This window comes from Lonchura striata, chromosome 1 (assembly GCF_050655825.1).
Source record: "Lonchura striata isolate lonStrDom1 chromosome 1, ASM5065582v1, whole genome shotgun sequence".
In the NCBI taxonomy this organism is placed as follows: Eukaryota; Metazoa; Chordata; class Aves; order Passeriformes; family Estrildidae; genus Lonchura; species Lonchura striata.
The window spans coordinates 106,095,329-106,120,827 of NC_140703.1; the positions used below are offsets into that span (position 1 = coordinate 106,095,329).

The 25,499-nt window shown below is 37.2% G+C and overlaps 1 long non-coding RNA gene across 1 annotated transcript in view; it reads left to right on the forward strand.

Annotated features, from left to right (window-relative positions):
• Positions 1–23,514, forward strand: part of LOC146768808 (uncharacterized) — a 45,549-nt gene extending 22,035 nt beyond the window's left edge. Inside the window, exons 2-3 of the long non-coding RNA XR_014956797.1 lie at positions 13,993–14,078; positions 19,168–23,514. This is a non-coding gene — a long non-coding RNA (uncharacterized LOC146768808). The remainder of the gene's footprint in view (positions 1–13,992; positions 14,079–19,167) is intronic.
• The last annotated feature ends 1,985 nt before the right edge of the window (positions 23,515–25,499 follow it).

The following is a 25,499-nucleotide window of genomic DNA, read 5'->3' on the forward strand; positions in this document are numbered from 1 at the left end:
CAGAAGGATTGGACATGGGACATCTGCCTTGACAAATATCTTGATCATAGTGCTTAATCTTTCCTTGACAGTCTTCACAACCAGTGAAACATAACTCCTCTCTTTAAGCTTGACAAGGTCCTGGAGAGCTAAACTAATTGGTAATGTTGAAGTTTAAAACCTTTGAACAAGTGTTTACAGGTTATAGTGGCATTTATCTAAGTACAAAATTCTTGAACACCTCTAAGACACTGTGTTATTCTGTTCTCTGCTGAGGGCAGTTGCTTTACTTCTGCTTTTGCTGACCTTCCTTTCTCTCATTTTTGCAGTGCTTGCTCAGGTCTTGTTTTTATAATTCTCCTCCTGTACTGTAGCATGACTGTGCTTGAATTTACAAGATGATATTTGGTGAGTAGCTGATCTCTAACTAAGTGGGGTACTCATCCTAGTCAGCATTTTAGCTTTTAGATGAATAAAGCATGAATTTGCCTTCAAGGTTCTGTGAAATTGTGACTGCAATATTTAAGAAAACATCCTTGGCTTCTTTCAGGTCCTTGCGCCCTGTTGCCCAAAAGAGGGCACTCTATACCTGACTTTCTTTCAATTCTTTTTACTCTTTTTTTTTTTCCCCTCTTCCTTACGTTCAATCATTAATTGCACAAAAGAGAGCGACACTTTTTATTTACAGTTCAAAATACGTGGCTCTCCCTTGTTCATCTCTAATGAGAATCATTCACAAAGTAGGGAAAAGAAAAACATTCACTGTAGTGCAGTGAATAATAAAGTACTTATCCCTTTTCAGTTGTTCTCCACATGAAAAAAACAGGAATTGGCTACAAACTGACCTATAGTGCTAATGAGGAAGCAATTTCATTGGGGAAGCAGAATTTGGGCTTTCCCATGATGGAAGCATAAAATAATCCGGTTTTATGCTTTTGTGTGGCACCATGTTGGCCTTCTCTCTCTTAATCTTAGTGCTTCTTCGGCCAGATGTATCATTGAGTCATGGAATCAGAGTTCCAAGCTGGAAAATACCTAAAGGATCCTTTGGTCCAACATTTCTCAGCAAAAGAATGGTCTACAAAATGGGTAGGCATCCTATCTAGCTGAATTGTAAAATAATCCAGTTTTGGGGAATCCTGGAGATTGTTCTAATGGCTGATTGTTTTCAATGGGAAAATTTTTCATCTTATGTCCAGTAGAAATCCCCCCAGGAATGACTGGTACCCATTACCCTTTGCCTTTTCCCAGGACTCCCTGTAAAGGAGGAAGTTTCCACCCTTGTGGCCACCCTGTGAGTACTGGAGCATGGAGACAAAATTTCCCTTAGGCCTTCTTTTCTCAGGGCTGAGCTAACCCAGGTCTCTCAGCCTCTGCTCATACATTTCCTGTCCTTTGGTTCTCTTTGTGGCCTTTCTCTGGACTCTCTCTGCTGTGTCCACATCTTTTTATATAGCAGGGACCAAAACTGAACATGTTATTAAGGCTGTGATCTGATCATTAGGGTGGGATAAGGATTTATTTGCCTCTGCTGGTGATGACATATTATATTAGGGTTTTACCTCTATCTATCCCTAAACCTCTCTCTGTCCTTCTAATACATCATCTGTATCTGCCACATTATCCATATTCATATAAACATATTTTTCTTTGATTCAGTTTGAAGTCTTGCAGATCAAACTCTTAGAAAATCAATTAAAGGAAAAAAAAAAAAAAGAGGACAACTATTTTTATACATAGAAAGAGGAAAGTTCTTTTTACTTATTGCTTAAAAAATATCAGACCAAATATTTAACTCCACATATTTTATATGCTGACTTTGCTGCTTCTGAGCACCAATGCTGTCTTAATAGCTACTATTGCTCTGTTCTCAGGGTCAGATTTAACTCACCTCTACATCTCTTCAAGCCTTCTTGATTTCCATTTAATTATATATATTTTAAATCAGCTCTGAACAGGTCTTCCTGTTTTTCCATTTGATATTCTGGTAGTCAAATCTCTTCTATGAACAGTGCAGGTGAAACAAACCCACTTCATGTCTTCATGAAAAATAAAACTTTTGACTTCATAAAAAAAATCTTTTGACTTCAGAAATAATATTTGCCAGGAAGAGATTTACACATATTTATATATGGACTTGTATACACTTTAAAAAACTATTTCAAGAGCTATAAAACATATTTTTAGAACTGTAGACTCCTATATCTTTCTGCTCAGCTACCTTTACAAATTGACTTCTGATGCTTCAGTTAGAGAATCTTTACTTGGGTCTCAGCTGAAGCACTTGAGGCTTGGCAATCTCTTCAAGGAGTCTTTGCTTATGCCAAAAGGATGTTGCTTCCTCAGCCCAACGTGATTTCAGCTAAATGGAATTATATGCAAATTCATCCATGATATGGAGCATTACCACTCACCTTATATGCAGAGAGTCTGCCTTTCTCTGTGGTCAAAGGCCTCTCCAGATTCCCTCAAGGAATTTCAACACTGGGACAGGAGTCAATTTTTAATCTAAACGTTCTATCCCCAAGTTAAACATCCAGAGGGTGGTTGGGCACTGGAACAGGCTCCCCAGGAACGTGGTCACAGCACCAAGCCTGACAGAGGTGGAGAAGTGCTTGGACGATGCTCTTGGGCACACGGAGTCACTCTTGGCCATGGTCTTGTGCATGGCTGGGATTTGGATTTGATGATCCTGATGGGTCCTTTTCAACGCAGTTTATTCTGTGATTCTGTGATCATATTTACCTGAATAGTCCTGAAACAAAGTACCTTATACAAGGAAAAGTTTAGAAACTGATTGAATTGAGATATTTTATGTGCATATGCATACACACACACACACACACACACACACACACATACAGATAAACACAAACACACATATATATGTATGTACATATACACATCTCCCTAGAAAGAAAAAATAATCCCAGAAATTGTTCAAATTTTATTTTTTTTAATGAAAATGACATTTTCTATGGGAATAAGTGCTGATTAGATAAAAAATTAATTTTTTAAAATGAAAGACAAGAAAGACATAAAATCTGCTCCATGGTGCAGCATAGGATTTTGAAATTCTTTATGATGAGCAAAGTTTTATAAAGCATGGAGAAATTGAGTAATGGATCAAACAAGATTGCTTTTTCCATTTAAATAGTTTCGAGAAAGATTGAATTTGTTACATTCAAATACAATATACTAAAAATGTGAATGGAAATATATTTTAACATAGTTAGGGATAAGGAAAGATGTATGTGAAAAATGAAAGTGACATCAGTTCAAGTAAACAATGTCATTTGATTCCAAAAAATACACTGGTTTATATTCATTTAAATATATAAATGGGCTTTCATGTTGATGTAGGAAAAATAGACAGAATGAAACAGATAAAGGAATCAAGTTGGCACAGCTGTGTGTAACATTCAGGAGGCCTGGTGCTACAGTATTTAATTAAAAATATAAAAGAAATCAATTTAAATCTCCTCTACAGAAGTTTTCAGAAGTTATAAATGGGATTGTATCAGGCTTTTTGTGATAAAGAATACTAAATTTTTTCACCTTGGAGAATGATTCAAATCATAAAAATGAGGGTTCAGTAGGGCACATTTTGCTCAAAATTAGTCACATGATAAGTGTGACTGGTTTTCTGAAATGGAACCCTGTAGGAAAATCAGCTAGAATTACAATCTGTTAGTGATATTAACCCTGTGGGATATATTATTGGGAAAAGTGGTTTTAATAAATAATACATTTTTGTTCAAGGGACACATCACTGAAGATAAATGTTGTGAAACAGGGTATTGTGCATGTGAAAATCTTGGAAACTGGGATACTGCTAGAATAATGCAAAAAAAATTCATTAACTTTTGATCCAGCTGTCTTTTCCTGCTCTTAACACTGCTTATGGTTTAATACCATCTTACTACCACTGTCATTAGAAAAAGTTGCCTTACTCTAGATATGCCATTGCATGCAGTGTTCAATCACAAGTTTTCAGTTAAAATACAATAAACAGAAATATATGTGCCTCTATTTTGTTCAATCTAATTATATATTGTGACTAAATATGTAAGAAACAAGAAATCAGGAATACTGTATATTATTTTCACTCTGGGTGATCAAAACATTATTTAGTGCTTCTATAATTATGATGTATTAGGAAAATTCACATTCCAACTAGCAACATCCACCTGAATGGTTAGACTAGTTGGAGTACACTGAGCTATAATAGAAACCATAATAGAGAACAGTTTAAAACATGCTAGCAGACTTTTCATTGATAATGTATTCAACTAAGTTTGTTGTTAAAAACCCATAGGTGTAAAGCACATTAAAGTGTAATTGCTCTGACAGTTCAAGGCAATTGTAACATATTACATATTAAAGCATATTTTTACTATTTACTTTTAAGATCTTTATGCACCTGAGAAGCCACATCTAAAACATCATAAAAGAGGAAATGGTAAAAAAGGAACCATAAACATAAATGACAAAGAGAATAAGAGTTATGAGCACAGTTGGTGAGAACTGTAGTAAGTGTATAAATGGACAATGAACTGCTGAATGTTCTCAAAGACACATTTTCTACTATTGAAAAAATTAAAATGCAGTTACCCACAGACTGCTGAACACTACTGAGCTTTCACTAATCTCCTGGAACATTAATCACTTGCAAAGTTTAAATTGTTAATGTGAATAGAAATGAAAGAAACAATCTCTTTCTCACAACACAGTTTATTTACTTTTCTCAGAAATTATTCATCAGTCTGCAACTGTTTATCTAGTTCTTAAGAAACCTTCACTCAACCTTAATGACATCTCCATCCCCAATTTGAGTCAAATGAATTAGAAATTGAAAAAAAATAACTGGATTGTGAAGCTAGCAAGCTACTACCATACAATTACAGGGCAAAAACCCCCCTGCTTGTACCCTCAAAGAGAGAAGTAGAGACTTCAGAAAGCCTATTAGGGAGTAGATTGTGGTTATTGATTTTACATAGAAAGCAATCACATTCAATAGTAAATCCCCTTCAGAGATAATTCTGTTTTGAAGAGCAGACAAGTCTAATTGTTGAAACACACATCTCTTGTCTACCTTTAGCATGTAGCACAATCACATTAGCTGCTTAATTAATGAAGGCTGGCTTAGAGCAAAGTCCAAGGAATTCAGAGACTGCAGTTTTGGTGTGAATCACAAACAGATTCAGGGAAAAGTCACACACAGTATCATGATCATTCACAAACTCACTGAAAGATTTCTGCCTGCTAGATTAGGATTTGCACATTTAAAACACACAGAAGTTCCCAGAGGAACTTGTCTTTTCTCTCTTCCCTTCAGGCACAGAGAGGTTCTCTTGAAAACCTTGTGGTTGGCAATCATGGGTAGCCAATGCACATGCAGAAATGCCCAGGAAGAACATTCTGATGTATGGACTTTTCCAATTGAATGTCAGAAGGTGGAATGGTGTAAATGGTCATTTTCCTTCTGAAGACAAGTGAACTGGAGTAAAATTCTGCCAAAATACATGCATATGTCCTGAAGACTCAGGTGAAGAGCAATGGGAAAAAAACAGCTCTCCATCTAGCAGCTGGAATTGGGCCTTCTTTACATAAGCTGAAAATGAGAAAAGAAAAAGTTAAAGGAGGTTGTCTGTTGCTCAGAGGAAGGATAGCCAAGTGTGGTCCCACAGAACAGGCTGTCCTTGCCTAATTCCCACAGCTAGTGTCACAAAAAAGCCTACACACTCTAGGCAGCAAGACTGAAAATCCCAGTTCCCATCACTTGATATAAGTGAGACCCACTCTTACTTCTGGCCATGACTTGCCCCATGCATGATTTACCTCATTGGGAATGCATGTCTTCTGTGGATCTGCTAGTGTGTTACCTCTCCTCATACTTCTCAGCCACTTCTCTGTAGAATATCTAAACCCCACGTCTTAAATTTGGCTGGCTGAATACCAGTTTCTGTAGCCTGTCACTTTCTCACAGTTCACAATATATGCAGTTCTGAAGATTCAAGGGTACACTGGACAAATTGCAAATGTAATTTAAGTCTAAACATTTTCTGCTAGCCCTGCTCTCTAATGATGCCAGTTAGTTTTCTGTTCAGTGCCCTTTAGTATAGCCATACACCAAATGCTTCCTTGTATGAAACACTGAAATGAAAAAAATCCATCTTGTAATATCAGCAACAGACAGATGACCAATATAGGAGGAAATGAAGTATTGTTTCTGGAGCACAGCAATTTTTGAAAACTGTTCTTGGCTTGCTGATTACCAATTGCTTGCTGACTTCAGAAGTACTGCAGCAAACTTGTACAAACTTATACATCGCAACAAAAAGTTTTTTTCTTCTTTAAAAAAATCTTGATTTTACTTTGGCATTTGTTGTGAATCAAAATCTCATTGATCTGCTCATGACTTGCATCCGTTTATTCATTGGCTCATTACACAACTGGTTTTGGAGATGGAACTTCATCTTCATCAGAGGAAAAGGGGACTTGTTTGAATTGATCCAAATGTTAGTAAAAAGCAAGACAGGAAAATAAGATTTCTTTTGTTTTATTAGAAAAGTGTAGTGTTCCCTTATTGATAATAAAATTTTAATGAAAAGCAATTAGCAAAAGAAATAATTTTCAATAAAGGAAGTAATGTTCTCTTAAGTCATACTTGATAGTTCAACAGAACTGTGTTTTATATTCAGTATTAAATGCGATGACAAAGAAATTACAGAAATTCTGCCAGGCATAATATGATTTATTCATCATGAACACGTAACGGTGACTGGTAGTATCTCTTCTGTGACAAGACTAAAATTAAACTCACAGGACTTTCAGCAGAGAAAAATACCAAAGCACTATGAGCCATGAAGATCTCTGTTGGATCTTAACTCTGTTGGTGATTAACATCCTGTGATGGAAGTCATGCTTTATTTCAAGGTTTCATTTGTAAGTGTTGTACAAATTAATAATAAATAGACCTTTCAATTAGAGGTTTTTCAGTTTCTAATGCCTTCTGGAATGATGGACTGTCTATAATAATGTTTTATTGACCTCTATTGATGTGCAGTCACTATCCATGAAACACTACTGTCTGAAATAAGGAAATAATACCTATTAATCACATATTATCCATTGAGAATACATCCAATACAGACATTTGGGGTGATAATTCCTTCTGCATTGTGGTCTTCTTCAGCAAAATGCCTTTGCCAAATCTGGCAGCATTGTTTCTCTAAATCTCCTGTTGCAGGCACCCTCAATGCAGTGGTAATCCCTTCTCATTTCAAAAAGTTCATGAAGGGATGAAATTACTAATTGGTGTCTGTCTGATTAAAGGGGCTTATGTATGTAATGATGATATTAACTCTCTTAGCAATCAAAAAACCAGCCCCAAATCTCTATATGCTTTATCACTCCTCTTAGCAATAAAGATTTAGGGGAGTACTAGGAGAGTGAATGTTTTTAATTTGGCTCACCCACTACCAAGTTTTTTAAATGGAGCTCTATGATCAGAGGAATGAAGGAATATTGCCTTCTCTGTTGCTGATTTCCATGGTTTGAGTAGTGCAAGTTTGGAGGGAAGATTTTACTTATAAACAGTTGATGTCATCCAGGCTTGTCCACTGAAGTTTTTATACATAGACAGATAAAATAAAATATAAGCAACTATCCTTCTGTGTTTCCAGAATGGTTTTAGGTTATGGAGCAGTAAATCACTTAGTGTTTATGTGATTTTAAGTATCTTTGTTTTTTCAGAAATTCTGAGCATAGTCTTACCCCACTTCCAAAGTTCTAATTCCACTCCTGCATGGGAAATATTTCAAGTGTTATTTGGATTTGCTAATTCTATGTTTAATGTCTTGGAGAAGGAAAGAAGAATGTTAAATGTTAGCTGGCATGAAATATAACAGTTACTTATCTTGTGTTACTTTGTAGAGCTAGGTTAGGAAAATAGATACTGGTTGGAAATGTCAGAGACATCTGGGAAAGAAGTTCCCAGTCTGGCAGAAGAGCAGTGGCAGTGCTGGGAGGGCAGGAGCATGTCACTGAGTGTGGTGACACGCTGGCAGTGGAAGGGATGCTGGTGATGAAGATGCTCCTGAGAGCTGGGCTGAGGAGGAAGCCGTGGTGGTGTCAGCCTGTGCCACAGTCACTGTGTGCTCCTGCCCAGCCACAGGGAGCCAGGGACCACTGAGCAGGGCAGAGAGCAAATTTTCCATGTCTTGCAGTATGATACAGCAGGTATCTGCTCCTGGTGTCTGAGGAAGTGTTAGTTACTATCCTATGTCTTAACCTAAAGCCCTGGAGACAGAAATAAAGAGCTCCTGGCTGTGGTGTGAGAAGGAGTGAGTAAATTCTGAGCTTGGTGAGTGCTGTGAGCCTTGCCAGCCTTTAGAAGGATTCTGCTTTTCACCAACAGCAGATGCTTCTACCACTTGGCTCTTACTGATTAGAAGAACTGAAGCCAAAATTCCCAGGACAACCCACATTTTTCTTAGGTCTTCTTGGATATATTGCCTCATTTTAAAATGTCCTGGTGGGTGAGGGAATGCCTTATCTAATGGAGTGGGACTGTCAGTAAATAAAAATCTAAATTAAATGAGGATCCATGACAGGAAAGGTGAAATGAAAGCTTCTCTAATTGCAAAATAATTTCATTTTGCCACACTAATTATTGAAGTATGAGCTTCATGTAATTATACATGACTGGAAACAGCTCCAGCTAACGCTCACTATGTTTGCCCAATTAAATGTTACAGCATTGTGTTTGAATACAGCCAGTTACACTCATTAATAAAACTGCAGTTGACAATAGACACGAAGGCCTTCTGAAAGGAATGTTAGCATTTACTCTTTCTTTTTCTTTTGATGCTGTGTCCTGCACATCTGTGCAGAGGAAGGACTGTACAGCACAGTTCTGTACAAGGTTTGCATCCTTATGTACACACAGCCTCGTGTGTGTTATCCACTGGGAAGGCCTTGCTGTCAGACAACTTTGCTTAAGTCTGTTACAGAAAAGAGAACAGGACATAGATTTTTGGAAAAAGAAAAACTCCAACAAAAAACCATTAACCTGTAAGACAGAACAAAATAGTAAGCAGAATGACCTGAGAAAATCTCCTGAGACTGGATGATTTCCAAATCCTTTTCTCTCCTTTCTCTGAGCCTCCATCATTTTTCCACTGATTTGAGAGGTCTGGAATAACTCCTTTCTACTTCTGAAACATTTTCTAATTAATTTGATGCTAACCTGTTTTTACATTATCCTATTTTTCTTCAATATTTATCCATTCTCTCAAGTCATTTATGTCTGTTTCTGGCTTATATTCCAGTCCTCTTGGATAGTTTCAATGCAATTTTTTTTTGGTGTCTTTTATCTTTCTGTTCCCTCTGTCACCAGACTCATCCCATGGTCTCAAAAGTGTCAGTGGCTTCCTCACAAGTCTTTTGGTAGATATGTACACACACAGAGGTTGCAAAAAAAAGGTTACTCTTTTAGCCTTGTTCTTTCCTTCTCTTTTTAGAGTTATGAACTCCTTTTTCTCCTCCACCTTTCTATTTTAATATAGTTCTTTTTGATATTTAGCAAGTAAGTTACTTTCTTGACCTTCATTCTTTATCTTTGAGGCTGACTGCATAGCATACATGGCCCTCAAAAATACAGTGTTAAAGTGATCAAATTGATTTTTCAAAGAGGAAGTCTACATTGCACATTTCTTTAGCCCTCAGGCCAAAGACCCATGTATGACTTGTATTCACTTAATTAGCTACAAACTCAATGAAAGAAATGAATAGATTCTGATTCTGTGAATTCTTTGAATGGATTTTTTTTTAAATTTCCTGTGATGTGAAGTCTTCATATTAAGGACCAATTTTCACAGGTTTCAATCACCAACATGTATTTACACAATTTGCCATCTGTTTGACATTACTTGAGGAACCTGTAACTATGGGAAATTTTGTCTTGGAAAACGATCTGGAGGTGGCTGAGTCAAGTTAATAAGAGGTATAATAAAAGCAATATGTTCTGTATCATCTTGTTCTTACAATGAGGTCTGTGCCTACTGTACTGACCCTGCACCTCTTCAGCCACACAACATTTTTAGGTGGTGATTAGAGGCTAAGGCTGTGTCAGAGACTGTAATCATGATCCTTCAGTATTACAACAATAAACTTAAGGTTAGAAGAGAGAACTTAAGAGAGACAGAGTAAAAGGGTCCTCCAGCTGCTAACCCCAACAAATAAACTAGTTTTTAGCTTGATATTCTAGAAATTGTTATATTTAAAGTTCAGCCTATTAAAAACTTTTACTCACTGCACTCTGTGCTGGAGACCTGGGACACAGAGGTGCTCAGCACTTCTAATCATGTGAACCTTCCCATCCCCATAGGTAATATGTGCTCTCTAATTCTGGTTACCAGTGGAATGGTGTGCACAGGGAAATATGTGCTAGCAAGAACTGTAGGAATTCAGCTATAATTGGGAGAGCTGGAGAGGTGTGGGAGTCACCCACCCCAGGTGATAGGACATAAGCCAGTGCTCCTCCCAGTAAAGCCTGACTGTGTTCCCAGGGAGATGTGCTCCAAGGAGGGAGCTCTGCTCCAAGCACAACACCCTGCAAAGAGCATCTCTTGCCTTGACAGGCAAGTGCTGTGCTGCACTGCCTGATCCCTGACCTGCATTCCTGCAGGACTTTCCACATGGCCTTGTTGAACTTCAGCAGGTTTGCACAGAGCCACCTCTCCAGGCTGCCAAGGTCCCTCTGGCTGGCATCTCTGCCCTCCAGCATGTCAGCCAAACCACACAGCTTGGTGTCATCGCCAAACTGGCTGAGGGTGCCCTTGGTCCCACTCACCAAGCCCCTGCCTAAAGTGTTAAAAATTGCTGGTCCTAATACTGACCTCTGGGGAACACCACCTGTCATTGGTTTCTATTTGGACATCAAACCAGTGTCACAACTCTTTGGGTGTGATCATACATCCATTCTTCATCCATTGAGTGCTCCACTCAGTGCTCCATCAGTCTCCATCTCTCCACTTTAGAGACAAGGATGATGAGTGGGACGGTGTCAAATCCTCTGCACAAGTCCACGTAGATGATGTCAGTTACTCTTCCCTCATCCCCCACTGCTGTGACCCTGTCATACAGGGTTGCCAACTTTTTTAGGCAAGATTTGTCCTTAGTGAAGCCATGTTTGCTGTCATCAATCACCTTTTTATTTCTGTGTGCCTCAGCATAGGGGAATCTGCTTCAGATTCCAGGCCCCGAGGTGAGTTATAATTTCATACTTGACACAAAAACAAGGAAGCATGGTTTAATTCCTATTTATGTTCCTGAGTAATAAAATAAAGACATCAATGTTGTAGGTGATAAGAATTAAAAAAAAAAAAAAACCAACAAACCCAAACAAAAACTTTTGCCTGCCAATGTGCTCACAAGCACAGAACTTCCCTGACATTTAAAATAGATCTAGAATGTAAACTTAGCCCCACCAATTTAATGGTATGCTTGCAGAGTACTCCTTATCTATGTTTGCAGAGCACCAAGTGTATGTATAAATAAATACATATAACTATAAAAATTCATATCAGCCTTGTTTTTTAAAACTTGGCATTTATATAATCTATAAATTGAAGAAAAGTTATTAAGCAAAAAAGGCCATGCTTAAAGAAGTCTGTGTTACTTTTATGATATCTGAAGTCCCAAGACAGGCTTGTTCAGAATGTCCTTTAACTGCTCATTTATGGGATGTCTGTGACAGTGAATGGAAAAGTGGAGGACTAGAGTCTTTCATCATGGCTGAGTAAAGCAATATTTTACTGAGCTTGTTTTGTGCCATCTACAGTTGACAAAACACTGAGATTGCTTTGTAACATTTGATAGAAATAAATTGAGAGCCTGAAAGATACCTTACACCAAAGAGTCCTCCCAGAAAAGTGAGTTTGTATCCAAAAGTTGAGTGCGGAACAAGAATATGAGTTAGATTTCTGTTCCAGAAAGACAGAAGCAAGGGACCAACAAAATTGTAGGTGACTTCAAGGACCAGATCTCCATGGCTCTCACCTGGAGTGTGTGGAAGGAGTGGCAAGCACTGAAAGAGTCAGGGAAGAAGAGCAGGACTGCATTTAGCAGTTACTGCTTTTGTTTTTTCCACTCTCTTTGTGAGATGTTTGCACAGAAAGTTTCCTAAACAAACCTTCACTTTTAGGACCAGGGATCACTTTCCTCAAAGAAAACAGACACTGAGAATGTTGATGCCTACTGAGTCAAGAATCCAGTACTTAAAACATGAGCCAAAACCTTGGAGGTTAGATTTCAAGCATGGTGGCTGAATAAATTGGGGAATATATTTGTGACACTGTGGTACAAAAACAAGAGAAAAAAAAAGTTTAAATTCTGACTGTGTTGTTTCATTCTGCTTTTAATTTCCTTAAAATGAAAGGAGTCACCTGAATATATCTGACCACCTGAGGAAGCAGGTTCTCCCTTTGCTTTAGTTCTTGGTGTGCCCTCCTTTGGACATAGCTGATTGTGGCTTTGGAGAGTATTTCACAGCTCCCAGCTGACTCAGCCACTGTTTGGCAGAGGCTGATCAGCCTTTTCTGCCATTGTTTTTTATTTCTTTTTGTGTTAGTTCCATCTCTAAGTGTTCATAGAACATGGCCCATTACACTTGATTACTAAGAACATCTTGCAGTCTCCTTTCAGAAGAAAGCAATGAAAGTTTTACCTTACAAAGCAAGAGCAGGAAAAAAAAAAGGCTCTTAAAATTAGAGAAAGAAAAAAGACAGGAAAAACTGACTCAGTAACATAAGTACTGCATAAAATAGCAAGAACACTGCAATGTCATTTGAAGTTATGATTTAGAAAAATATGAAGCATTTGCATTTTCAGCCTCAAACATGTAATTTCTTAATCACAGTTTTTTATGTGATTACAGCTGCAAAACCCCTAGAAGCTCTTTTTAAAAAGTTTTAATTTTTTTATTGTTTTCATTTTTTTCAGCTAACTACAAATGAATTTTGGGGGAATTTTAAAGATGAGAGTTTGTGTTTGGTTTTGATCACTAAAACTTTTGTTTTTATGCTTTTCAGGGGTGTGTTAGGTAAGAATGCAAAGTTTCCTGTTGAAATGTATTTTCAGTCAGTTGTTTTTACTTGGAAGAAATGAATCCAAAAATTTTTGTCAGTTTTATGAAGAGGAGAGTTGTTTATGATTTCCTGTTCAGCAGTGGAATCTATGTAAATATTATACATTTTGATTTTTTCTGTATATTCCTAATTGTTCTTTCTGTTACTAGTTCCTTTGCATCTCATTCCTCCTCGTAATAGATTGGTACCAGTATGCTTTTTTTCCCAAATCAAATGTTTAAGTCTTCAGCAGTTAAATAAAATTTCATTCATTTCAGTGTGCAGACTGAATGGAGAGCTGATAAAGGAAATAAGTGGAGCAGACATGGAGTATGTATGACTGACTGCTGGCCAGAAAATGAGAGGGACAGCATTTGAATTCTGCCCAGCTCCTCACACCCAACCACATCTTGGTTGCAAAGTCTGCGTCCACATTATAATTTAAACTTGGATCTGGAGTGTGTTTTTGAAACAAATCTGATCTATTTAGTGTGGTTTGTTCACACATTTAAGAGCAGGTTAATAGAAATGGGTTCCTTTCAGAAAAAACAGGCCAGATGCCCTGACCTGTGTGCTCCTTCCACTAACACCCATCCACGCTGTGGGCATGGGTTACAGATATTCTGTGGCAGAAGTTGCAGAACAAATGTAGTGGGAATGTCGGATCCTCAGCATTGTCTCTTACTGTGGCTGCTTCTTGCATCTTACAGCTGCAGATTCAGCCACAGTCAATGCTCAGTGTTCAACAACTTGGTGGAAATCAGAAAGAGACAAATCTTCAATTATATACATATATATAAAAATAAAAATACTTTTTATTATGAAAATAGATTTATTTTTTAAACCTGGAATTTGGCTAATGGGAATGATTTTGCCACAGAAGTGAAGCCAGATGAATGAGAGTCAAAGGAGTTCCACATGAAACACTTGTGCTGTAGAAACTGAGGAATATAATCCAGAAAAAAGGTAATTTGAGTTCTTACTAATTTATAGACTGTCATTGTGAATGCTGTCCAAAGCTTCTACAAAGTCACTACATTGTACAAGAACAATTTCACCTTCCTGAGAAAATTTTATTCTGCATAACTGTTTTCTAAGATTCTGCAGGTGAATTTTGGCTAGTATCACACTATTAGAAGCCCTACTCCAAAGGTTAATTCTAGCTCTACAACACCTTCCAGCTTTACATCTCATGTTCAAATGAATTATAATTCAAGTTCCTATTTAAACAAATCCTTTCAATAACTCTTCATCTTCTGAAATAGATTCTTCCTGTAGAAGACATAGTATTGCAATTTCCAGGACAGTGCTGGGATACTTGTACCCAGAGTAAAGTTTGGACAGCTTCCCATGGTTTATCCATGAAAGCATCCAAGGTATTTTCTGGGCCATCCTGTCTCAACCAAAGAAAGAAGCCCCACCACTGGGGTTGCTAATGGGTTGAACTCTGAAAAAAGTATGTCCGCATTTTATTCAGGATGAAGCAAATGTGCTAAAAGCTCGCACTGATAAACAGGAAACATATGTTTGCCTAAAGCAAACACAATTTTTTGCTCATGCAAAAGTCATGAGTATGTGCAAGGAGTCTCTGAGGTTTTTTAGCAGTTTTTAATATGAGATGAAGCAGCTAGGTAATAGACTTTGGCAATACTGAGAAGAGGAAATGAGAAGAGAGTCCATAATCTTTAAAACTATCACTCTTCAAGTATCTTAGAAGAGAAGAAATGGGAATTGGCTATAACCTGGTCTTGTGTGTTAGCATAGGTACAATTGCAAGCAATATTATTAGCATACAAATTGATATTGTGCAAAAGCAGTCTTTTGTTTGAAGGTAATAGCCATGACACTGCAAGAAAAGAGAATCTTATGTTCTAATGTTGCAGAGGAAGCAAATAAGCAATTTACACAGTAAAAACTTGCTGTTCCAGAAATGTGACTGGAAAAATTATCAGTTTGTAAGCAACCTTTATGTTGATTTGGGAAATTTTTGTATACAATTGCTTTGTTCATCAGTCCAACACTGTTTTCTGTTAAGGCACTTGTTCCTCTTGAAGGGTCAGATTTTAACACACTGGCAGAAATGAGATTATAAGAGGATCAGGATCTAAATAATGCAATTGAGATTTTGTTTTTATTATTTTCAATGACAAGACATTAAGATAAGATGTATATCTCTGGCCTAAGGAACACCTACAGGTCCTCATCTCACTGATGCATAGCCAGAGAAGCACCCTCACCCAGCAACAACAAGTAATGTTACTCATCCAAAAGGCAAAACCTTAAGAAAACAAAGTCCTGATTCAGCAGTTGAGAGCTCTGAGTGTATCTTTGAAGCACCGAGTTAATCTTTATTAACCCACTAAGGGAGAATCTGTAGGACTTTTCAAAGGCTTGGACATTGGACATGAATCTAAATATCTTGCTGAACACAACCTAAATTAATAGCTGGGCAGTGCTTCTTGATCCAAGCCATTTTGGGGTGAGGTAGATGTTTCCACAGTTAAGCAAAGCATGGCACTATGCCTCTTCTGGAACTTTACAGTGCAAAGAGAGTGCTGCTTTGGGGTGTGTATGAAAAACAGCAGTGCAAGCTCTATTAGGCATCCAGTTAGAGATAAAAACATAAACTCTGTGTGAATATTACCTGGGTAATTAAATTACTAAGTAAGCATTATGTCAGATGGGTGGAGGATATTGATTATATTAAATTTTGATGGCAGAGGGCAGACAGGTGTCTTTATTTCTCTCCAGATGATTATCTCTTGATAAATTGAATTCCCCTCAGTGGTCTTGTTGCATTTTCAGAACAGGCATATTATTAACAATACTGTGTTGTTCTATATTAGAAAATATAGACTTCAGCAGGCTGAGCAGGACTGCCAGCGGAGCTGCACAAATCCCATGGATCATTCGGACTGTTAACCAGGACTTTCCCATTGCCTATTTGCCTCTAGAACGTGAACTTCCAGTGTTCATTTTCAATGTATATTCTGGTGGGTAAATCTTCCTGAAAATTTAGTTAATTTTAAGAACCTAAAATTACTATGAAGCTAAGAATAGTCACATTCTCCTCATCATTACCCACCCCTGGTGGCCCACAGTAGTCTCTCTTTAAACACAGTAATATATTGGGCTCCCCAGGACAAACCAGGAGGTCCATGAAGCAAAGTGTACACTGTGTAGGGTACAGATTCCAGGGGAAGGAGACTGCCCCACTACCTACACCTGAGGAGGCAGAACAGACTTTTCTAGCCTGACAAGCAGCACATCTCCAGAGCCCTCTGCTCCTAGGGCTGGACACCTGACCCTGCAGCTGGGAAGATCCTGGTGAATGGAGAAATATTGCAGGGGACAGAGACAGGAGGAGGTTTCTTGCAGGACACAGGAGTGTTCAGAGAAAGGTGCTTGCTTCCCCCAGGGCTGTGATGGAGCTTCAGAGAGGCAGCACAGCTTCTATGGCACAGCCATTTCTCACTCCCCATCCTGGCTGCAGGGCTGCTCTGGGAAGTTTACTTTCTGGCTGAGCTCTGGGAATGCTGAGCTGTCTCAGGTACAGATGCCAGCAGTTAAATCTCTCATTGCTGTGCAAAGTGTGGGGTGTGACATGTGGTGCTCTGCTGGGCATCTAATCCTGATACAAAGGACACACTGTTTTTTTTTGTTTGTTTGTAAGAATATTGCAGACATCAGTTTTTCTCTCTTCTCACTAAACAGAGAAAAGCAAACCCCAAAACATTTAAATTACATAGGTTAATCTGCTCTTGTGTTATTGGCATGATGTATTAATACAGGGATATAGAGTACTTTCTTCCATGTTTAGTTAGTATGGGCATGTAGCTTGCACATATACAAAAAATAAATCCGAAAAGAAATGGTTACTATTTTAGTTTTAATTAATACTCAAAGACAAGAGGTATGGTTTCTCTGCAATAGTTACATTTCAGCTATTTGAAGCCAGCTGAGTGCCAGCTGTGTGCCCACAGCCTCTCAAGGGTGTGATTATTTAATGATAAATCTAATTTTCCTCAGTGCTCATGATTACCATTGCAAAAATTATTTTAACATAAACTGAAGTGGTGAATTTTTGAGCTGTCAGAAGGCAGGGTTGGTTACTCAGAATATTGAGCATCCTTTTCAGCAGAGCTGTGGAAAGTCCCATAAAATAACACTACCTGTCAAAATCTAGGCTGACGTCTAGAGTCCAATTTATCTTAGAGAGGCAAAGAGTCTGTCCAGCTGAAAAATAAAAATTTCTACTATGCCATAAGACCATAATTTCTAGTTGTCTTTTCTTTAAAGACCACAGCTATTCCAGGTCAAATGGGCTTTATGAGCACTATGTTTGGCATCCTCTGATTCCAAGACACTGCATTGGGGAAAACTTTCTCTTCATTCATGTTCAGAATGAGCCAGACATGCTTTGGATCACAGAACCATAGAATTGTTTCTGTTGGAAGCTCATGGAGTCCAACCGTGCCTGAAGATGAAGGCTGAGGGATGTGGTGGACCTTGAATAGGACATTAGAAAATAGGATGAGATTTTGAAGCAAACAAAAAAGCCATTGTGGTGATTCTTATGAGATATAAGGCACCCTCATTTTAAGGAAATCATTTGCATAAGTCACTAACTTTATACTTTTACTTATTTTCCAAGTGGATGCATTCCCACCATTGAAGAACCATCCTGTCTTCAGCATTTGGAAAGGCAAAGGCATGAATGACATCTAATTTCTTATTTTTTCCCTGTCACACTAGATTTTATACACTAAAAAGGAGAAAAAAAAACATTTTTAACTTTGTGAGATAAATTGTTTTTAAGGTAGACCCAGAAAATGCTTTTAGGTGGGACCTTTCCAAAAATGGAGAACTATAAAACACTTTCATTTTTAGTTGCATCTGGAACTTGTAGATCTTGATGCATTATATTTTACATTCCTCCAAATTTTAATAATTATTCTTAATTTCTCTTTCACTTTTAATTTCTCATTTGACACTTGATACAGTTGCCAAATTTAAATAGACAAATTTAAAAAAATCTAATTTAAAACATATTTTGGCTTAAAAGTAAAATATTTGTGTCTTATTAAAGTAAAACATTTGATTTTGAAGCATTTACATTTTTCATATTAAAATATGTTTTTTATTTATGCATCTCTAAAAGTTTAATATTTGGATAACATTATTAGCAAGTAGAAAAAAAAATCCCAAACCCTCTAATTTTTTGTGTTCATTATCAGAATCCACCACAGACCAATGGTTCCAATTGATGAAGACAGCATAAGCCTAGAAAAACCACCATTAGTCATAAACATGGGTTTTCTCTGGAGGATTTCAACCACCCTCTGTTTGGGAGACCTTGCCAGATGGCAGCTGATAGCAGTGCAAATTTTTAAGCACAAAGTGGTACCAGCATTTGCTGTCTGATAGCTGCCTAAAAATGCAGGATTAAAATGTCTATATTTTAGGTGTACTGCACTGAAAGAAGCAGCCATCTTAAAATTAAAATGAAGGGATAGAGTATGGGGTATAAAGACTATATCTGAGGATTATTATTATCGTGAGTTATTATGTAAATGATTCCCCTTGCTCACAAATACACACACTTTTTTTTTTTCATCCTGATTTAAGACATAATTGCAGTCCTTGACAGATTGCCATTGAATTTTTTCTCATAGAATGAATTAAAATATTGGAAGTAGAAAAGGATAGAATGGAACATTATGTCCTATTATACTAATCAAATGTACTAAAACTAACCCCTCCACCCCAAAACCACCTCCTGCTGCCATCTACTGCATCAAAATGGGTTATGAATGAACAAATCCACTTGGCACTTTACAAAATGAGGTCATGATAAGTGCATGAAAAAAAATGAAATCAAAGCCCTTTATAGCTGTCAGGATTCTGTCTTTGTAGCAATGAGTTTAAATCAGGGCAGCAAGATCATCAAAGTGCTTACAATTCCTTAAAGGAGGAAATGATAATTTTCTGTTTCCTGACTGTCCTTTGTAGCTGTTGTGAAAGTTTGCTAAAAATACTTCACCTCTTCCTACAGGATGTTGCAGAGCCAATGGCAGAAGTTGACTGGAAAAAGAGACCTATCATTTGTCAGGAGGGTAGGTCCAAGGAAAGCTGCAGAAGAGGATGCACTGCATGTTACCTCAGAAGCAGGGAATCTCTCTGTTCCCCATGGTCAAAGGACAGGGCAGCAGCAGGAGCCTCCACCCCTGACTCGGAGCACCCATGATTAGGATCTCTGTAAGACTTTCCTCACCTCCACAGCCTTTCTTATGGGATTCCTCCTGCAGTTATAATTAACTCAGGCTGTAACAAAAGGATGCTGGCAAAGGTCTTTTGCTACTGAGAAATAACCTGGGTGTGAGAATATAACTCACCATCTTCAGAGGGGCTGTTTTTATGTACTGTAGCAATTTAATTACTGCGACAGTTAGTCAATGCAACAGAGCCCTTGTGTAAATGAGCAGATCTTTTTCCTTTGTAAGTATTTCTCTTCATTTAGGGATGAATGAACTTGAGCCACCTCAAGTTCTTCATGCACTGAGTTTTTTAGGAGGCGAGTTCCAATCCAGTTCTAAGTACTGTCTTGGTTTAGTAGACATATTAAACCAACAAATCTAAATAAATAAATAATTGACGTTGGCTTTGAATTGGTTGGAAAAGATTCCCTTACACACATTTGGGTATGTCTCACATTTATATTGGTTGTGATATACACTACTCAATAACATTTGGTACATTTATAGACCATGGCTTCCTGTAGCAGTTCCCCTCCTGAACGCTTATGCTTTAAACAGCTCCAGATATCTGAAATGTCTCCCAGGAACCTATCTTTATTTCCTTTCACTTTCCTTTAGACACCACTGGAAGGACATATTTAGCACACTGATCTTTGCATCATACAGCATTTGCTTAGGTCAGTGGTTTCTTGTGGCATCACGTCCTGGAGCTGCTCCTCTGTGCTAAGCACAGCTTAGTGCTCTGTCAACTTTCAAACTATTTGAAAATGCACTTCACATGTGATAACTAATTTGCATAAAGAAAAGACATGATCTAATGTACCAACCTGAAAGGATCTTGTGAAGAATAATTTCAGATGTTTGCATATATTGAAGTGTTAAGAAAGATGTTCTTCAGTCATTTAATGTGCATACACATTTTCAAGAATGGTTTCTAAAAATGTGACTACTCAACACATTATACCCTCTTAACTTGTAGTCTGAGTAATTCAGGTATGATTCTATTTCAGGTAGCAATGAAAGGAAGAAAAAAATTAATAGATGTAGAGATCACAGAGGTTGCACTCTCCTCATAGTGATACATTTTTGACTGTGGCAAGAAGAGAAGTGCTGGCCTGGTTTTTACATATTAAAGTTTAACTTTTTGTTTAGATTTTTCCAAAAGACTTTTTATTATGATAAAGATTGATTTTTTTCTCATTAATGATTTGAAAAACTGGCATTTTTTTGCTGCTGCTTATTATCTAAGATTGAAATGGATTTCAGTTGCCTTAACACAGACCATTTTTACTAATTTAGATCTTCAAGGGGTGTTTCCACCTGCCTCCATCAAAAGGATGCAAGTTCCTCCTGGGTACCAGGTTATATCTGCCAACATTCATGGATGCCTCAGATACCTGAGGGGATCCAGAATGGCACTGGGGGTATGTGCTGAGGCAGCTGAAATACATTTTAGCTGCCTTTAAAATTCTCATTTGAAGTTACTTTTACATATTTGCAAAAGCTATTGATTTTTCTTGAGTGGTTCAATATGGGAATTCAGTTTATTGCTTAATATCTGGAAACTGTTACGTGTGCCTTGTAACTGACCTCTTATATTAATATTTTCCCTGCTTAATAATTTGAAAATAAACATTATTAAATTCACTGTAACCCAGAAGTGACATGCAATTTTGGGGTGTTGGTTAAAGTAAGAATTATCCAATCAAGATTCAAAAACTAGACAAAGTATCTTTGGTGGTTTGTTATAAATTCCTGGTTTGTCAGCTATGTAAATGATTAGTTCCTAATAACCTATCTTACAAATATATAATTTTTAAAAAGCATAAACAATGAACATGATTTAGACTAATATTCAGGTTCCACTGTGCTGGCTGTTTGGGAATAATGACATTCCTGAATGCTCTACAAATACTCAGCACTGTGCTGACTGCAGAATTAGTAACTATATTAATTAATATAAAATTAAAAGTTTGCAGCTGACATGGTTTTTAGCTAGCTTAAGCTAAATACTGACTTTTTGCAAGTTTTTGCATTAATGAAATTAAAGTACCTCATCTGTATGGGAAACAAACTTGGGAAGAATTGTGAACACAGTAAAATGAAAATTCTCTTTTGAGAATTTTGTGCTCAGACAGTATGGAGACGGGTAGCAGCATAAAAATCTTCAAACAAATTTGAACAAATGTTCAAATATTCCCCCAGCATGCATTTACAATATTTGTAGCTAGTCATCCATTTCCTACTGAATACTGTATTCTGGAAACCAAGCAAGAAAACAATAGTAGAGAGGCTAATTAATCATAAATGAGTCTCATACTAGAGTATTTTTATTAGCCCTAAAAACCACAGTAACAGCTCCACCCTATGTACACAAAAAGAATATGAAATGTTTATGGATTTACTGGGCTTTTTTTACTGATTTGCTGTTGTTTACTATAGGGAAGACAGAGTGTGACCTACTCACAAGCTCTTTACATACATTGACCAAAATCACAAGATTCTGAAGAGGTGCAATTTTGGTAGACAACGTAATTTTCATTTTGTTTCTTGTAAAGTGAATACCATGCAGATACCCTGTATTTTATTAAAATATGAGTGAAACACAAAAATAGTTAATAATGGTCATAAGGGAATTATTTTGATATTTTCATGTAATGGTCTTGGACAGTAGTTTGACAGGCTATCATATGCAGATTGAACTGCCCAGAAACACAGTCTTGGTACTTAGTGTACTACTAATATCTAATTATGAAATGATTTGGAGTTTTTTTTGAAGAGGTTATAAATGAACATATGTAGACCTACTAAGAATTCTGTACTGACTTGCAGTTTTTCTCTCCTTGAAGAATTGGTGTGTATGAGTACCTGAAGCATCTGAACATTTGAAATCTTTATCATGGTATTTAGGTTATTTAGGAGAGCAAAATAGGCATGCAGATCATCTCTCTCCTGAGAGGAATTTATATGACAATAAGCAGGATACAGAAGGAAGCCAGCTTGGATTTTCTGCTTGTTTGAGTATTGCTTCAAGAAATAACTCATTTCAGGAATATTCAGTAAGTAAATGTTATACTACCTGAACCAGAATAGTTTAATGCTGGTCCATATTTTGATTATTAGGAATGATCAGCTTGCACTATTTTAGGCAGTGCTGTGTTCTTTCCAAGGCTATTTCTCCTCTTTTAGGTGTGAAAATAAGAGCTTAACAATTAGGCTTGTGGAATAAGCCTATGAAGGATGAAAACAAGGGGATGAGTCAGAAAAATTGAGCAAAAAAAGTGGCTGAGGAGTTAGTTCCATGTTTTAGGTGCTCTTTTTTGCTCATTTTGCTGCTGATTTGTTTGTTGATTTAAACATTTTTTTTGTTTTAATTTTTCCAAACAATTTAAGAGGGAAAGTCTATGGCACAGTGTCAATAGAAGGGTATTTCTGGGTAGGTTAAGTTAATTTACATGGAAAAGTACTTCCATTTATAGTACAAATTAGAAAGAATGTAGCTGAAAAGAATCCTGTTAAGAACTAATTATAAATGAGCTACAGTGGAAAATTGATATGCTCATTTGAGAAGGATCTCTGGATTTTTCCTTGGAGTGCTCAATGATGATTAGAATAAAAGGTATTCCTGCAGTGGAGCCAAATACACTATAAAGGCTGTACTGCACAAGCCCCAGGTTCCCATACTATGCAACCCTTAGTCATCAACTCATATTTTCCAATTAGGACTGACTAATGTGCCTCTATGTGTGGCAAAAATATAGTCAGTCATTTATTCTTCCTGGAAGCATATGAGCAGAATCTACCACTAAAGTTATGTGTGTGCATATATATATATATTTATACATATATATACATACATACATATATATATATACATCTCAACATTGTAGTTCTTTGCTATGATTGAATATATATCATGCCTTTTTTTACTGAAGACCCCCCCCACCCCTGAACAAATTAGGATTCATTAGAGGATAGAGTGATGTTTAAAAAGATTTAACCAAAGGCTGGAGCAGAGCTGCCCCAGCTCCTGCACTGTGTGAGTCCCAGCTAAAATCTGTCACACAATATCTGGGCTGAGTGTCCAAGCATAGGAGTATGGAAGCAATGTTAACTTTCAAACCTTTTCTGAGCTTCTGGAAGCAGAACAACAACAACAACAAAATTTAAAGCATTTTACATTATGTAAGATAATTTAAACAATAATTGACCCTGGACACACTTGTCTTTGTTTCCAGGATGACCTTGATGATGATCCCTAGATACTTTTTGCTTTCCATGATGAAAATGGTAATGTGTGACAGACAATGTATGAAAGAGTGATCCCTGTGGAGGCTGTGATGTTTTACAATCACTGGAATCATAAAACCCATTCCTGACCATCAGCTTTTAAAGGTGGAATAACTGATTATGTAATTTTAACCAAATGCTTTTTGCAAGGCTCAAAAAGTCATGGAAAGTAAATGCAAGGACAGAAGGAAGAAAGCAGATTGAGGATTTCCTCCAGGTTGGGCAGGAATTAGGGCTGGGGATCTTTTTAGAAATGACTGACTCATAAGCATTAACATAAGAAGTAGATATTACATAATATGTCTGCATTATGTACTGCTTTGCCTGAAATGATATTCCTCATAGAAGGTGTTATATTTATTACCACTTTTAATGGGAAATATCAGAAAGGTTTTTAAAGCTAATTTTCCCAGAATTTTAGAACTATTTCTTCCTTTATTGCAGTATATTGGATTTCTTTTATTCAATCCCTAGGATGTTTCTTTTTCCTCCCCATGATTTGTTCTTATTGGAGGAAGCTAGTGCTTAGCCTCCTAGATGTCCTCCTTAGATTAGCATCACAAAATAATACATAGCTTCATTTTAAACAAGAGCAGATCAATTTCAAACATGTTGAAGGGGTAGTGCACTTTCTCTGGCTGCCACTTCAAATGTTCCTGAGCATCCAATTGTGCCTTGATTTCCTTATCCATAAAATAAAGATAAAAATAACAGCCTTTGTTTTATTTTTTTTAAACCAAGAATCTCTAAAATCTCTTGTGGAAGAATGAGATGTGTATGCCTAAAGTTCATTACTATACCCACCACATGCATGTGGTGCTTGATATCTCCCTCCCCTCCCCTTCCCCCTTTATCCCATGCTTAGATCTTGTCTGTGCCATCCTGTTTGACCTCTTTTCTAGTTCCTGTATACATCTGACCCATCATCTGCTCTTCTTAGGGTCTGAGCTGCTGCACTTTTCCCATTATGAATCTCTATCTATATTACCTGAAAACATGCTTCATTGCAACTGAATTATTGTTTCTTTGCTTCTAGTGTTTGCAGAATTTATTGGATTAGAATCCTCAATAGAACTAATTAACGCAGCCTATAATGGTGTATTTATACATGTAAGTGATCTGAAAAATGTTAAATAAATGGTTAGCATTGTGTACTACAATGGGAATGCTCAAAGTTAATGAAGTTAAACCTAGGCAGGATGCTGGAGCATCTGAGGTCATTGATTTAAACCAGCACACATTCATTTGGGAGGTAGCAAAACTCACTTGTGCTGGATACTGTGTTGACCTTGGATTTTCTTTAATTTTTTTTACACATGGTGGTTCTTGACCCTCTGAACAGTAAAAGCTGGAGCCTCTTCAGGAGAGTAGGATGTTCCTTGTCTTTCAAACTAGGAATACAGGCTGTAAATGTGACAAGATCACTCAGACATTAGTATTGATAATGGAACAGTAAAGGAATAAACTAGAGGGAGGAAAAGGAGCCATAGATGGTAATACAAGATGATCTCTAACAGGTTGACTAAAATTATGTGTGCCTAAGCTCTGTGCCTTTTCTAGCCTTGATAGTCTTTAAATGTCCCTGTGTCAGCTCTGAAGTCAGTTGTCCTAGAAGAGGGAGCAGACTCTGGTGGCAGTGGGAGTTTGCTGCTGCACGCTCACCCTGGACAGCTCATTGTCTGCTGACAGCTTGTTTCACATGTGGTTTATAAATGAACCCTCAAAGGCTTGATGTTTGGAAATCCAGTTGAAAATTAATGTTTCATCCAAAACCCTAAACCAGATGGTACTTGGCCAATACTGTTTGGAGTATGCCAATACTGTTTGGAGTATTTCAGTG